This window comes from Lepus europaeus, chromosome 7, assembly GCF_033115175.1.
Source record: "Lepus europaeus isolate LE1 chromosome 7, mLepTim1.pri, whole genome shotgun sequence".
Classification (NCBI taxonomy): Eukaryota; Metazoa; Chordata; class Mammalia; order Lagomorpha; family Leporidae; genus Lepus; species Lepus europaeus.
In genome coordinates, this window is record NC_084833.1 from 90,704,978 (window position 1) to 90,717,901 (window position 12,924).

At 39.6% G+C, this 12,924-nt stretch overlaps 1 protein-coding gene across 12 annotated transcripts in view; it reads left to right on the forward strand.

Annotated features, from left to right (window-relative positions):
* Nucleotides 1-12,924, forward strand: part of YAP1 (Yes1 associated transcriptional regulator) — a 147,989-nt gene that overhangs the window by 70,535 nt on the left and 64,530 nt on the right. The gene's annotated exons all lie outside the window — the stretch shown is intronic.

A 12,924-nucleotide genomic window follows, 5' to 3' on the forward strand; every position in this document is an offset into this window, starting at 1 on the left:
GCACTGGCCCCTTTGCTTTTGTTTTATTCTGCTGCTTTCTTGTGTTTGATTTGAAATTTCCTTTTTCCTTCTGTGGTTTGGATGGAAAGCCAAGCTATGGTATTCTTTTAAAGTAGATATTCATTCTACCCTGAAAATGCCTGGAAAGCTGTAACTTACAAACCCCAGAGAACAACTTATTCCCAGATCCAAAATGGGTTAAATACAACTCCACCTCTTTCATGGAAGATAAACCTGAATATAAATATTTTTTTTTTGTCTCATATCTGGCAGTTTACTTGAATCTGAAGTTTTCCTTATCTACATAATAAGAAGGAACAGTGTCCCTTATGACAGAGAGGAACATATTAAAAGAAATAATATGCATAAAACTATTATGCATTTATTATATTTCTATTATAGACTAGGTACTAAGTGAAAGTTTAGTTTCTTTCTTTTCCCTTGTCAGTTAGATTCTGTCTGACTCTCTTTTTCTTTCAGTGATTCAAGGCCGTATTAGAAGAAGGTATTCCTTCTTGATGCCTGGAATCAGGGATTGAAGCATTTGGGTTGGATTTCTAACAACTCCTCTGCTTTCCCACTTTACCAGCCTCTGCATGTCCTGGATCAGGGCACAGATGGCAGCACAGAAAAATGGGAGCTTTAGTAACTCTGATGACATTCCCCTTCAAGCTCATCTATCTTTCCTGTCCAAAAACTAACAAAGAAAATATTAATAGCTACACTATAGATTTTATTGGGCTGGCACCTGTGGTGCCGGCATTCCATATGGGTGCTGGGTTCTAGTCCCGGTTGCTCCTCTTCTAGTCCAGCTCTCTGCTGTGGCCCAGGAGGGCATTAGAGGGTGGCCCGAGTGCTTGGCCCCCTGCACCCGCATGGGACACCAGGAGGAAGAACCTGGCTCCTGGCTTCGGATTGTGACGGCCATTTGGGGAGTGAACCAACGGAAGGAAGACCTTTCTCTCTGTCTCTCTCTCTCTCTGTCTCACTGTCTATAACTCTACCTGTCAAAAAAAAAAACCTATAGATTTTATTAAGCCTTTGGAAAAGGACTGTTGCCAGAGAGAAGGGTGGTAAAATTAGTTGACAGGAGAGTTTCTTGACTAAAACACTCTTAAAAAAATTAATTCATTATGGGGCTGGCATTGTGGTATAGTCAGTAAAACCACTGCCTGTGACATTGACCAATCCCATAAGGGTGCCAGTTCGTGTCCTGGTTGCTCCGCTTTTGATGCAACTCACTGCTAATGGCCTGGGAGAATAGCAGAAGATGGCCCAAGTGCTTGGGCCCCTATCCCCAACATGGGAGAGACCCCAGAGAAGCTCACGGCTCCTAGTTTCTGCTTGGCCCAGTGCTGGCCATCTGGGGAATGAACCCACAGATGGAAGATCTCTCTCTCTCTCTCTGTTTTTTCCCCTCTCCTTCTCTCTTTCAAAGTAATTGATATTAAAAAATCGTTTTAAAAAATTAGTTCATTAAATCTTCATTTTAACTTATAAAATAGGAAAACATTTACTTATTCTCTGAATTGTTTTGTATCTGATATTACATTTAAATCATAAAAATTTTAAAGGCAAAACATTATGCAAATATTGATGAATATTTTAGTTGATACCTATAACTCATTAATTTAAACTTTATTCTATAAGATTAGGCATTTTGCACCTGTCAAGGTTGAATATTTGTTTCTGTTACATGGTATGATGGTAATGGCCTGAGGAAAAGAAAATTTCAGCTCATTTATGTTTAAGGTCAAAGTATATGTATATATCAGCTTGGAATGACTGTTTTATTATAACTCTGTCTCATTTGTAAAATATGACATGTTTTTATGTACTGCATGTAAATTAGTAGGCATTCTGACTGAGGGCTGTATTTAATAAAGAGGCAGGTTTGGCAGGAACAGTTTCAGTGGAGTAAAATAAGTATGCCTGGAGAATTAGGAATGAGGGGAAGAAAGTATGAAGAGAAGATTGTGGGTAGAAAGTTCAGAGGAGGCGTGGGAAAAGCCACCCCAGAAAGATTGGAGAATGTTAAATGGTAGGGTAGGGTATTTATAATAATAGTAATAAGTCCTATTTATATCCCAGGTATCTTTAGGAGGTTGGTTTCAGGACATGTCTCCACAACCTGCCACCCCATACCTAAAGTCTAAAGATGGGAATTTTCATATATAGTCAGGATCCTCCAGATAGATAGATATTATCATATATATAAACTGATATTGTTATATATATGTAAAATGATATTGTCTGGGATACTTCAAAAAATCATGGAAGGTGGAATTAGAAGATAAGTCTATTTTGGTGTAAAAGTTTATTTGAAATATATGCACAGTTTTTTCCATAAAATGTATTTTCCATGAACTTTTTGAAGATCTTTGTATTAATATATAACCTGACAGTCCTCTTGTGTTCTTGGAATCACATCTAGATTACTGATAACCCCTCATAGGGTTGTTGAGGGAATAATGAAAACAAAGAAAGTCTGTGCATGTTCTATACAGATTTTCTTTTTCCTCTCAAATATTTTCTACCTGTGGTTGCTGGAATCCACAGATGGAGAACCCATGGATACGGAGGATCTTGACTGTATATGAAAATTCTCAGAATCAGACAAACTAAAGCCTGGTTTATTATGAATTTTATCATAAAAATATAAATGGAAGCTTAGCTGTCAAATCAAGTAATGATGCTACTGTGTCTTTCACTCTGAATTACACATGATAGTTTGTTGTCTTCCATTTCAGTGAGTATTTAAGAATAAACAGAGAACTTCTACATGCTTTTGAAATGCTTTGGAATGAATCTCACAGGCACTGTAATCTTGACATACCTCATGTTCACTTAAATTATAGCTATAATGACCTGTTAGGTTTCAGCCTAGAGGCTTCTCTGTCTGAAAAGTAGCTGTGGTGCTTAGTGGCTGTGTAGTAAATCTGTAGTGAGGTGCACAACACAATTTCCTAAATAGTTTAAAGAGAAAATGTTCTTGTTCTCTGTCAAGGATTGTACAGAATGTAGAAGCAACTTTATCTCCTTGAGAAAAGAAGCAAAATGGTTCTCTTTTGTGCTTGGAAAATGATATTTTAAGGATTTTTTAAGGCCTGGAGTCAGTAAGCAAGAAGGACAGTGAGGACATTTAAATCAATTTTGAGGGCTTTTTCTGTCATAGCAAACTGCTGCGGTCAAGCAGGCTATAGGCACAGTTTTACCCTGGAAGGGAATACCTTCCAAATATGCCAGTCTGAAGCCTTCTGATAAAAGAGAAAGCTACATAGTTCTTTTGGAGCACCTTATTGATAACTTGATTTACACATTTACCACCAATTAATTTAACAAGAAGTTTCTAGTTTCGCTCTGTTGGAGAAATTCTCCTCATTCAAAGTCTTAACTTTGTGTTCTGCTCCAACTTTGTTTTCCTTAAAATACATAGTCTCCAGATTCCCCAAAGCTGTTTTCTGCATACTTTTTAGTGGTTGACAGAACTGGATGATCTGTTAAAGAGTCTTTCCAATTCCAACATTTTATGAAGTTTTGTTTCTTTGAGTCTATGTTTAGCAAAACCGATCAGAGTTAGTTTTGATTTTACAAATCCTTTTTCAAAATATAAAGTTGAAATGACCGATTTCAGACCTGTGGTTTGAAGTTGGGCAGATTAAGAGATCACTGCCAAAAAGGGTATGCCTGGAAAAAGTTTTAGAGATAGAATTCACTACATCCTATGAAAAAGATTATATTTTTCAACTATAATTTAATTGGCAGGTAAATGACAATGAAGTTTATGAAAGAACCTGACAGGTGTGGAATAGACAAAATTTTAAAAAGGAAGATAGAATAATTCTATAAAGTAATGACTATTTCACATTAAAGTAGGCACACACCTACATGAGGGACCTTCAAAAAGTTCACAGAAAATGCATATTACCAAAAAAACATGGATTTCAAGTTTTTTGTACCAAAATAAATTTGTCTTTTAATTTTCCCATGAACTTAAAAATACTTTCATCTACATCTACATATGTAGATGTAAAACCCAGTCCATTAGATTTAACATGAAGTAGTTATCTTTTAAAAGTTATTGTATAAATAAGTTATATTATGCTTATAATACATTAATCTTTTGATACATTCTTGGGATCTGTATAAAACAGTTCTACACATTGAGAGTTAGGTAAATACTTACTGATTTTTCTGTTTTACATTAGGAAATAAGAACTTGGGAGGGAAAAGTAATACTTCTTTAATTGGCTATGTATGATACAATTAATAGCAGTTAACATTAATTCACAGATTGCTAATCTGTAAAGTAATAAAGTTAAGGAATTATACTCTGGTGATTCAGAAATAACTATTTGTCAAAGGGCTGGTAACTACTTAGAGTCATTAGAAATCATAAACCTTGATTATATTAAGCAAATCATTATCTGCTTTTTAAAAACGTACATTTGATGAGAACCCAAAGCCAAAATGTCTTACTATGGATAATTTTTATAGTATTCATTATTTTCACACTTTCAAGTTAGCTTTCTAATTCTCAAATCTAACACAGCAGTTCATTTCCTTATTATGAAAAATAGTATGGAATTCTTAGGAAATATCTGCAGAGAGGTCTAGAAAGTGCCCTCTTGATTGTGAAAAGCTATGCATGTTAAAAGAGTATGCTATGGGAGTGTCAACAGCCAGGTGTGGCCAGTGCGCTGTGACCCTGAGTAGACCCCAAGGACCTGGGGGCCACTGGTCATCGAGTGGTAAGCAGCCGCCAGGGTGCACAGGCAGTCGGCCAGCCAGTTGGGGGTGTGGTCATCAGGGTGGTCGCTAACCCCTGGGAGGTCCCTGGGTGGCTGTCATTCCTGCTGTACGTACAGAGCAGGCTCTCAGCCAGGCATGGTCTGGGGCTGCATGGAGCCCGAGCAGTTGCTTGCCTGGGGAAGGGAAAGACTGCAGCCTGAGGCCTTGTCCTTAGCATTGAATAGCTAACAGGAATGGTGCCCAGATGATCCCGGGGGTTTAGATGTCCTAAGTGTGTATGGAATGTCTGCAGACTCCACTGGGTCATGGGAGTGAACCTTGTACATACTCAATAAACCTGACTTCCTATCAAAAAAAAAAAAAAAAAAAAAAAGAGTATGCTATGGGAAGCGGGATACACAGTAGACTCATAGAATGGCAGATGTCCTAAACAGCACTCTGGCCTCAGAATCAGCCCTTAAGGCATGTGGATCAAGCTGAAAAGCCCATGAGAGTATTTCAGGCATGGAAAGCCAAGACACTGTGGCCAAAAAAAAAAAAAAAAACAAAAAAAAACAACCAAACACTAAATGAAAGATCTCTGTGAGTGAGATCCCAGTGGAAAGAACAGGTCATCAAAGGAGGTACCTTTCTCTGAAGGGAGGAGAGAACTTCCACTTTGACTATGACTTTGTCTAAATATCATCAAAGTCAGTGAACTCAAAAGGCTTCCATAGCTTTGGCAACTCATGACAAGAGCCTAGGGTGATTGCTGACGCCATAAACAAGAGTGTCAATTTGTTAAGTCAACAACAGGAGTCATTGTGCACTTACTCCTCATGTAGGATCTCTGTCCTTAATGTGCTATACATTGTGATTTAATGCTATAACTAGTACTCAAACAGCATTTTACACTTTATGTTCTGTGGGGGTGCAAACTGTTGAAATCTTTACTTAATATATACTAAATTGATCTTCTGTATATAAAGAGAATTGAAAATGAATCTTGATGTGAATGGAAAGAGAGAGGGAACGGGAGAGGGGAGGTTTGTGGGTGGGAGGGAAGTTATGGGGGGGAAAATCCATTGTAACCCATAAGCTGTACTTTGGAAATTTATATTCATTAAATAAAAGTTAAAAAAAAAAAGAGTATGCTAAACATCTTCACTTTAGCAGTGGGGGAAAAGTGTTGAGATGCAAGTAAACGAGTCACACAGAAGTGCCTCAGTGTTTACCTGTTATGTTACTCCTGTAATCTCTGTCAGAGCACAAAAAACCAGATGAGAAAGATTGTCACTAAGAAAAATGACAGAGGTAGAGAATAGGTAGAAAGCGTAAAAATGACAAGTGAAGCTTTGATAATTTTTTTATTTATTTGAAAGGCAGTTACAGAGAGAGAGAGAGGGAGACACAGAGGGAAAAAGATCGTCCATCCTCTGCTTCAGCGCAGCAGCCGGGGCTGGGCCAGGCTGAAGTCACGAGCTGGAACTTCATTCTGGTCTCCTACATGAGTGTCAGAGGCTCACGCACCTGGGCGATCCTCTGCTGCTTCCCTAGCGACATTAGCAGGGAGCTGAATCCAAAGTGGAGCAGCAGAGACTTGATTTGGGATGCTGGCATCTTGGGCCATGACTTAACCTGCTGCCCCGTAGAAGTTTTTTCTTGTTAAAAAGCACAGAGGATAAGGATGTGTGAGAAGTTGTAAACCAATAGGTTTTACATGTTGCTCGTTCCTACTTTGTGTGTTGTTCATAAACTTTGAAGTTCTACTTTCCACTTTGAGGTGGGGAGACTATTTATTATAAAGGCTAAAAAACCAAGGGCTTTTGGAGTCAGGTAGAGCTGGGTTTGAATTCCAGCTGTCACTTATTGCCTATGAGATTTTGGAAAAGTTACTGTATCCATATTTGCTTCAGGTTTTTTTCTTTTTTTTTTTTTCATTTTGAAAATGGGATAACAATGATAATAGGAACATGGAACTCATAGGAATATTGGAGATTAAATGAGACAATCCACATCATTTGGCGCATAGTTGAAATCAACAGTATTCAGTGTTTGGCATCGTATCTTACATGTATAAAGATAAATAAATAAATGTAATTAACATTTTTACAAATCAGACAGTTTATAGTTAGTAGATAGCTATATTTACTTCATTTAAAATATTTCCTTTTTTTTTTAAAGATTTTTATTTATTTATTTGAAACTTAGAGTTACAGACAGTGAGAGGGAGAGACAGAAAGAAAGGTCTTCTTTCCATTGGTTCACTCCCCAGATGGCCGCAATGGCCAGAGCTGCGCTGATCCAAAGCTAGGAGCCAGGTGCTTCTTCCGGGTCTCCCATGCGGATGCAGGGGCCCAAGGACTTGGGCCATTCTCTACTGCTTTCCCAGGCTATAGCAGAGAGCTGGATTGGAAGAGGGGCAGCTGGGACTAGAACCCGGCACCCATATGGGATACCGGCACATCAGGCAGAGGATTAACCTACTGTGCCACGGTGCCGTACCCTACAATATTTCTTTTAAAGATTTATTTATTCATTTGAAAGGCAGAGTTACTGAGAAAGAGGGAGGGAGAGACAGAGAGATCTTCCATCCGCTGGTTCACTCCTCCCCAAGTGGCCACAATGGCTGGAGCTGACCCCATCCTAAGCCAGGAGCTTCTTCTAGGTCTCTTAACATGAGTGCAGGGCCCAAGCAGCTAGGCTGTCCTCTGCTGCTTTCCCAGGCACTCTGGCAAGGAGCTGGATTGGAAGTGGAACAACCAGGACTCAAACTGGCACCCATTTGGGATGCCCTCGCTGCAGGCAGTGGCTTTACCCACTAAGCCACAGCATCAGTTCTTAACATAATTGTTTAAATCTTCAAAAAAAAACTTATGGCTGGCGCCGCAGCTCACTAGGCTAATCCTCCGCCTTGCGGCGCTGGCACACTGGGTTCTAGTCCTGGTCGGGGCACCAATCCTGTCCCGGTTGCCCCTCTTCCAGGCCAGCTCTCTGCTGTGGCCAGGGAGTGCAGTGGAGGATGGCCCAAGTGCTTGGGCCCTGCACCCCATGGGAGACCAGGAGAAGCACCTGGCTCCTGCCATCGGATCAGCACGGTGCGCCGGCCACAGCGCGCCTACCGCGGCGGCCATTGGAGGGTGAACCAACGGCAAAAAAAAGGAAGACCTTTCTCTCTGTCTCTCTCTCACTGTCCACTCTGCCTGTCAAAAAAAACTTATATAAAAATTACTATGCTGTTTTTGTGGGATATGTTTATCTCAATAAGCTTTCTGTCAGATGCAGGTCATTGAGTCTTTTTAAAGTATTCATTTCTTCATTCCCTCCTTAAAGAAACCCAAGTTACTTATTTTAAGAGTTGTGTATGTTTACTTTGTTTTTCAGTAGCTTTGAATCAGTTTGTTTTTTTAATAGTGTTATTTTCTTTTTTTTTGAGAGAGAGAGAGCTGGGGAGACAGAGACAGAGAGAACCGCCATGAACTAATTCACTCCCCAGACACCCACAATGGCCCCTGGCAGGGATTAATGCTGGGAACTAAATCCAGGTCTCCCATGTGTGTGACAGGAACCCAATCACTTGAGCCATCACTGCTACCTGCCAGGGTCTGCATTAGCAGGAAACAAGAGTCAGGCACCAGAGCTGGAGACAGGTATCCAACCTAGGCGCTCCCGTGTGGAACACGGGCATCTTAACTGCTAGGCCAAATGCCAAATTGGAGTGTTGTGTTTTTCAAAAGATTATTTCAATTTCAGAATCATGGTATCCTCAATACCTAGCTAGATCTCAAATGAGTTGGAGAGTACTGTGTTCATACACTTAGTTATGTACTGGATTATTCCAGATAGGTAACTTTTTCCTGTGCTCTGTGTCATTTTATAGGTTATCTTTCTGAAGTAAGGAGAAATATATAGAAACTCAATATTGTTGAATTCTGTTGACCTGATCTTAGAGCACAAATAAAAAAAGTGAATTAATTATTAGGGGAAATAAAATTCCCTTTGATTACCAAAAATTATTGTGATTTTAGTGTTAACATTGAACCTAGTGAAGAAGAAAAGAAGGATTCAAATTGCCAAGAGTAAGACAACACTGGTAAAGGATATAAAGAGGGTGGGCATTTGGTGTAATGGTTAGGATGACAGTTGCTGGTTGAGATGCTTTTGTCCCACTTCAGAGTGCCCGCTTTCTGCTAATGCAGATTAGGGAGTCAGAGGTGATGATTCAAGAAATTAGATTCCTGCCATCCATATTGGAGATCTGGGTTGAGTTTCCAGCGGCTTCTTGGTTCAGCCTAAGCCTAGCCTCAGTCACTGCAGGCTTTTGGTGAGTGAGCCAGTAGATGGGGGCTCTCTGTCTCCTTCACTCCCTCTGCCTAATGAATTATATATATTAAGAAAAATTCACAAGTATCATTGCTATCAGCACTGTTAGTAAAATGAGTTATTAGATAGTGAGACTTAAAAATAGAAGTGTCCATGTTCAACTTTTCTTCAGTGATTATTTGGATTTTTGGAAACTGCTCAGCTTAAGAGAGAATGAAAAAGAGATTAAAGTATTTACACTTAAGAACCAAATTAAATGTCTGTTTTGTTTCTTCTCAATAGATGTTGAAATACTATTTTTGTCTTTCCCTCTGATTTCTAAATCCTTCTGGTTACTCTATTGCTACAATAATTTTATGACTCATAGGAAAAATATTTGTGTGAAAGATTAAGATGCTAATTTTTAAAAATATCCATAGACTACCATATATAGACAACATAAGTGAAATGAAATAAATCTGCAATACTCAATCAGAATTTTCCAAAATAATAATTCATTTTGATATTAATAAGGTGTAATGAGGGGTGAAACTTGCTTTATGTTAAAGTTTTAATGAAAGGTAGTTTCTTTATTTGGGCAGTCTGAAGTCTAAATGTGCTATTTGGTTTTGCTTCAGCTAGTTTTCTTCAGTAAATTTACTAAAAACTAAGCTGTTTAATTAAGTTAAAATCTAAAAGTTTCATGATGCACTGAAGAATGTCTGAAGAATTCCCTATTAGAAGGTTTTCTAAGTCTATATTTCTTTCTTCTTAGGAAGATTATCTATAAAATTATAAACAGGAATGATTCTTAAAAGTTTCATAGTTTTACTTTGAAATAATTCTGTTTTTTCCTTTCTAAACCGTTCACTCAAAAAATATCAGATGTCCTACATTGTACCAAACAATGTGGTGGCCAGTCAAGTTAGGACACCTTTTCTATGTAATTGTAACAATAAATACTACAGCAGATGTATATCTTGAGTGCTGAGAAGATAGGAGCAGCACATTGATCAATAATGGGGAGAGTAGAGAAGATTCCTTTAAGGAAGCAGAGGTTCATTTATTTCCACAGCCAACACTGAATGCTTACTTTGTGTCAGGCATCGTTCAAAATCATGAGAATATTGAATATCAATAAATACACAATGTTCCAGATAGTTAAAAATGGAAAGAAGAAAAATAAACTTGTATGGGGCAGAGTGATTGGCTGGGGCTGGAGGGAGGTGATACTTGTGATAGTTGCTTCACTGCAGGCTTCTGTGATTGATGTCCTTCGAGCAGACAGCTGAATGAACTAAGGATGAGAGCCATGAACATATCTGGGGAAAGTTCCATGCATAACACAATTTAAAGGTCCTGAGGCATGTCTGGAGAATGGCGAAAAGCCCACTGTAAATGAATGGTCAGTGAAATGTAGCAAGGAAGTCACATTACACAGGTCCTTAAAGGGTTGGAGCAAAGGAGTGACATCTGAGCAAGTTTTTAAAAGTAGGAGGATGAGTTTGGAGATAGCTGCAGTAACTTGGGGAGAAGATGACCAGGGTGGTGGTGATGGAAGTGTTAAGTGGTTTGATTCACCTGAGTTTCAGTAGTTGAGTGGAAATTAAATTTGATGAAGAGAAAGGGAAGGTGGCCGGTGCCGCAGCTCACTTGGCTAATCCTCTGCCTGCGGCGCTGGCACCCCAGGTTCTAGTCTTGGTTGGGGCACTGGATTCTGTCCCGGTTGCTCCTCTTCCAGTCCAGCTCTCTGCTGTGGCCCGGGAAGGCAGTGGAGGATGGCCCAAGTGCTTGGGCCCTGCACCCGCATGGGAGACCAGGAGAAGCACCTGGCTTCTGGCTTCAGATAGGCGCAGCATGCTGGCTGGCTGGCCATGTTGGCCATTGGGGATTGAACCAACGGAAGGAAGACTTTTCTCTCTCTCTCTAACTCTGCCTGTCAAAAAAAAAAAGAAAGAAAAAGAAAAGGGAAGGTAAAAGTAGCATTGTAAGAGTGATCACTGAGGCCTGAAATCCCTGGCACCATATAACTAGTGGTAGAGTGGTGAGGGGATAAGACTGAGTCTTCCTTGGCTTGCCTTTGCATGATAATCTGAAATAATTCTGAAAATTTAAGGATGCCATTACAAATAATGCCTTTTCTGATTTTTTAAAAAAAAAATTGGGGGAGATTTATTTATTTGAAAGCAGAGTGGCAGAGAGAAATCTTCCATTTGCTGATTCACTCCCAAAAATAGCCACAAAGCCTGGGCTGGGCCAGGCCTTCAAGGCTGAAGCCAGAAACTAGAAACTCAATTCCGGTTTCCCACATAGGTGGTAGGAGCCCAAGTACTAGGGCCATCATCTGCTGCCTCCCAGGCACATTAGTAGGAAGTCAGATTGGAAGCAGACCAGCTGGCATGTAAAGCAGCGCTCAAGTAGGGGATGCCCGCACTGTAAGCTGCAGCCTAACCCATGCTGCTATAGCTCCAGCCCCAATAATTTTTTTCTAGGGTTCTTTCCTTGTGATTTTTCATGTTTTTTGTTGTCTGGTCATTTGATCTCATTTTCTTGTATTTTATCCTGCTACTTTGTATATATAATACATGAGTTTAATAATTTAAATATATTATTAGAACAAACTGGTAGAACTATTTCAGGAAAGAGTAGGGAACTGGTTTTTAAACACCTGCTATGCGACATGCCCAGTGTCAAGAACTTTTCTTTTAGCTCTGTCAACAATCCTTTGAGAGAGTGTTTCTCTCCATTATATAGGTAAGGAAAATGAGCATTAAAGCATTTGCCCAAGGTTAGAACATTAATAAATATTGGATGTAAAATTTGAAACCAGGTCTGTCTGAATCCAAACACTTCACAATTTTCCTACAAATATACTGTTTCGAATTGGATGTGAAGCTAAAATCATACTTAATTTCATTTGTGATGTATCAAAATTGTTTTGTTTTCAAACCGAGTAACCTTATGAATCTTATTTTTATATATTGGTAAGGTTTGAGTTAGTGGTAATTCTAATAAAGGTTTAATAAAAGTCTTCTGTATTCTAGAGCAGTACTTTTTTTTTTTTTTTTTTAAGATTTATTTATTTATTTGAAAGTCAGAGTTACACAGAGAGAAGAGAGGCAGAGAGAGAGAGGTCTTCCACATGCCGGTTCACTCCACAATTGGCCACAATGGCCGGAGCTGTACCCATCAGAAGCCAGGAGTCAGGAGCTTCTTCTGGGTCTCTCATGCAGCTGCAGGGGCCCAAGCACTTGGGCCATCTTCCACTGCTTTCCCAGGCCACAGCAGAGAGCTGGATTGGAATTGGAGCAGCTGGGACTCAAACCAGTCCTTATATGTGATGCTGGCACTGCAGGCGGTGGTTTTACCTGCTATGCCACAGTGCCAGCCTGGAGCAGTACTTCTTAATTTGTAATGTATGGAGAAATTGCCTAAGGGTTTGTTAAAATGAAGATTCTTAGTGGATCTGATTCAGTGGGAATAGGATCTGATAGTCTGCGTTCTAACTTGTTACCAGGTGATGTTAATCAGGGACTTCACAGGTAGAAGGCTCTTGAATGCTTTAAATTTAAAACCATAGAAACTTTATTGGAAGTCTGCTTTGTAGTTTCTATTTTAGACTGGAGGATAATTTTGATAGGTATGGATGACTTCAGGTATGGATGACTTCATCATCTCATATCTGTATAATATAAAAATCTTTTTTTTAAAGATTTATTTTATTTATTTGAAAGACAGTTACAGAGAGAGGTAGAGACAGAGAGGTCTTCCATCTGCTGGTTCACTCCCCAGATGGCCGCAAGGGCCAGAGCTGCGCCGATCCAAAGCCAGGAGCTTCTTCCGGGTCTCCTATGCGGGTGCAGGGGCCCAAGGAGTTGGGCCATCTTCTGC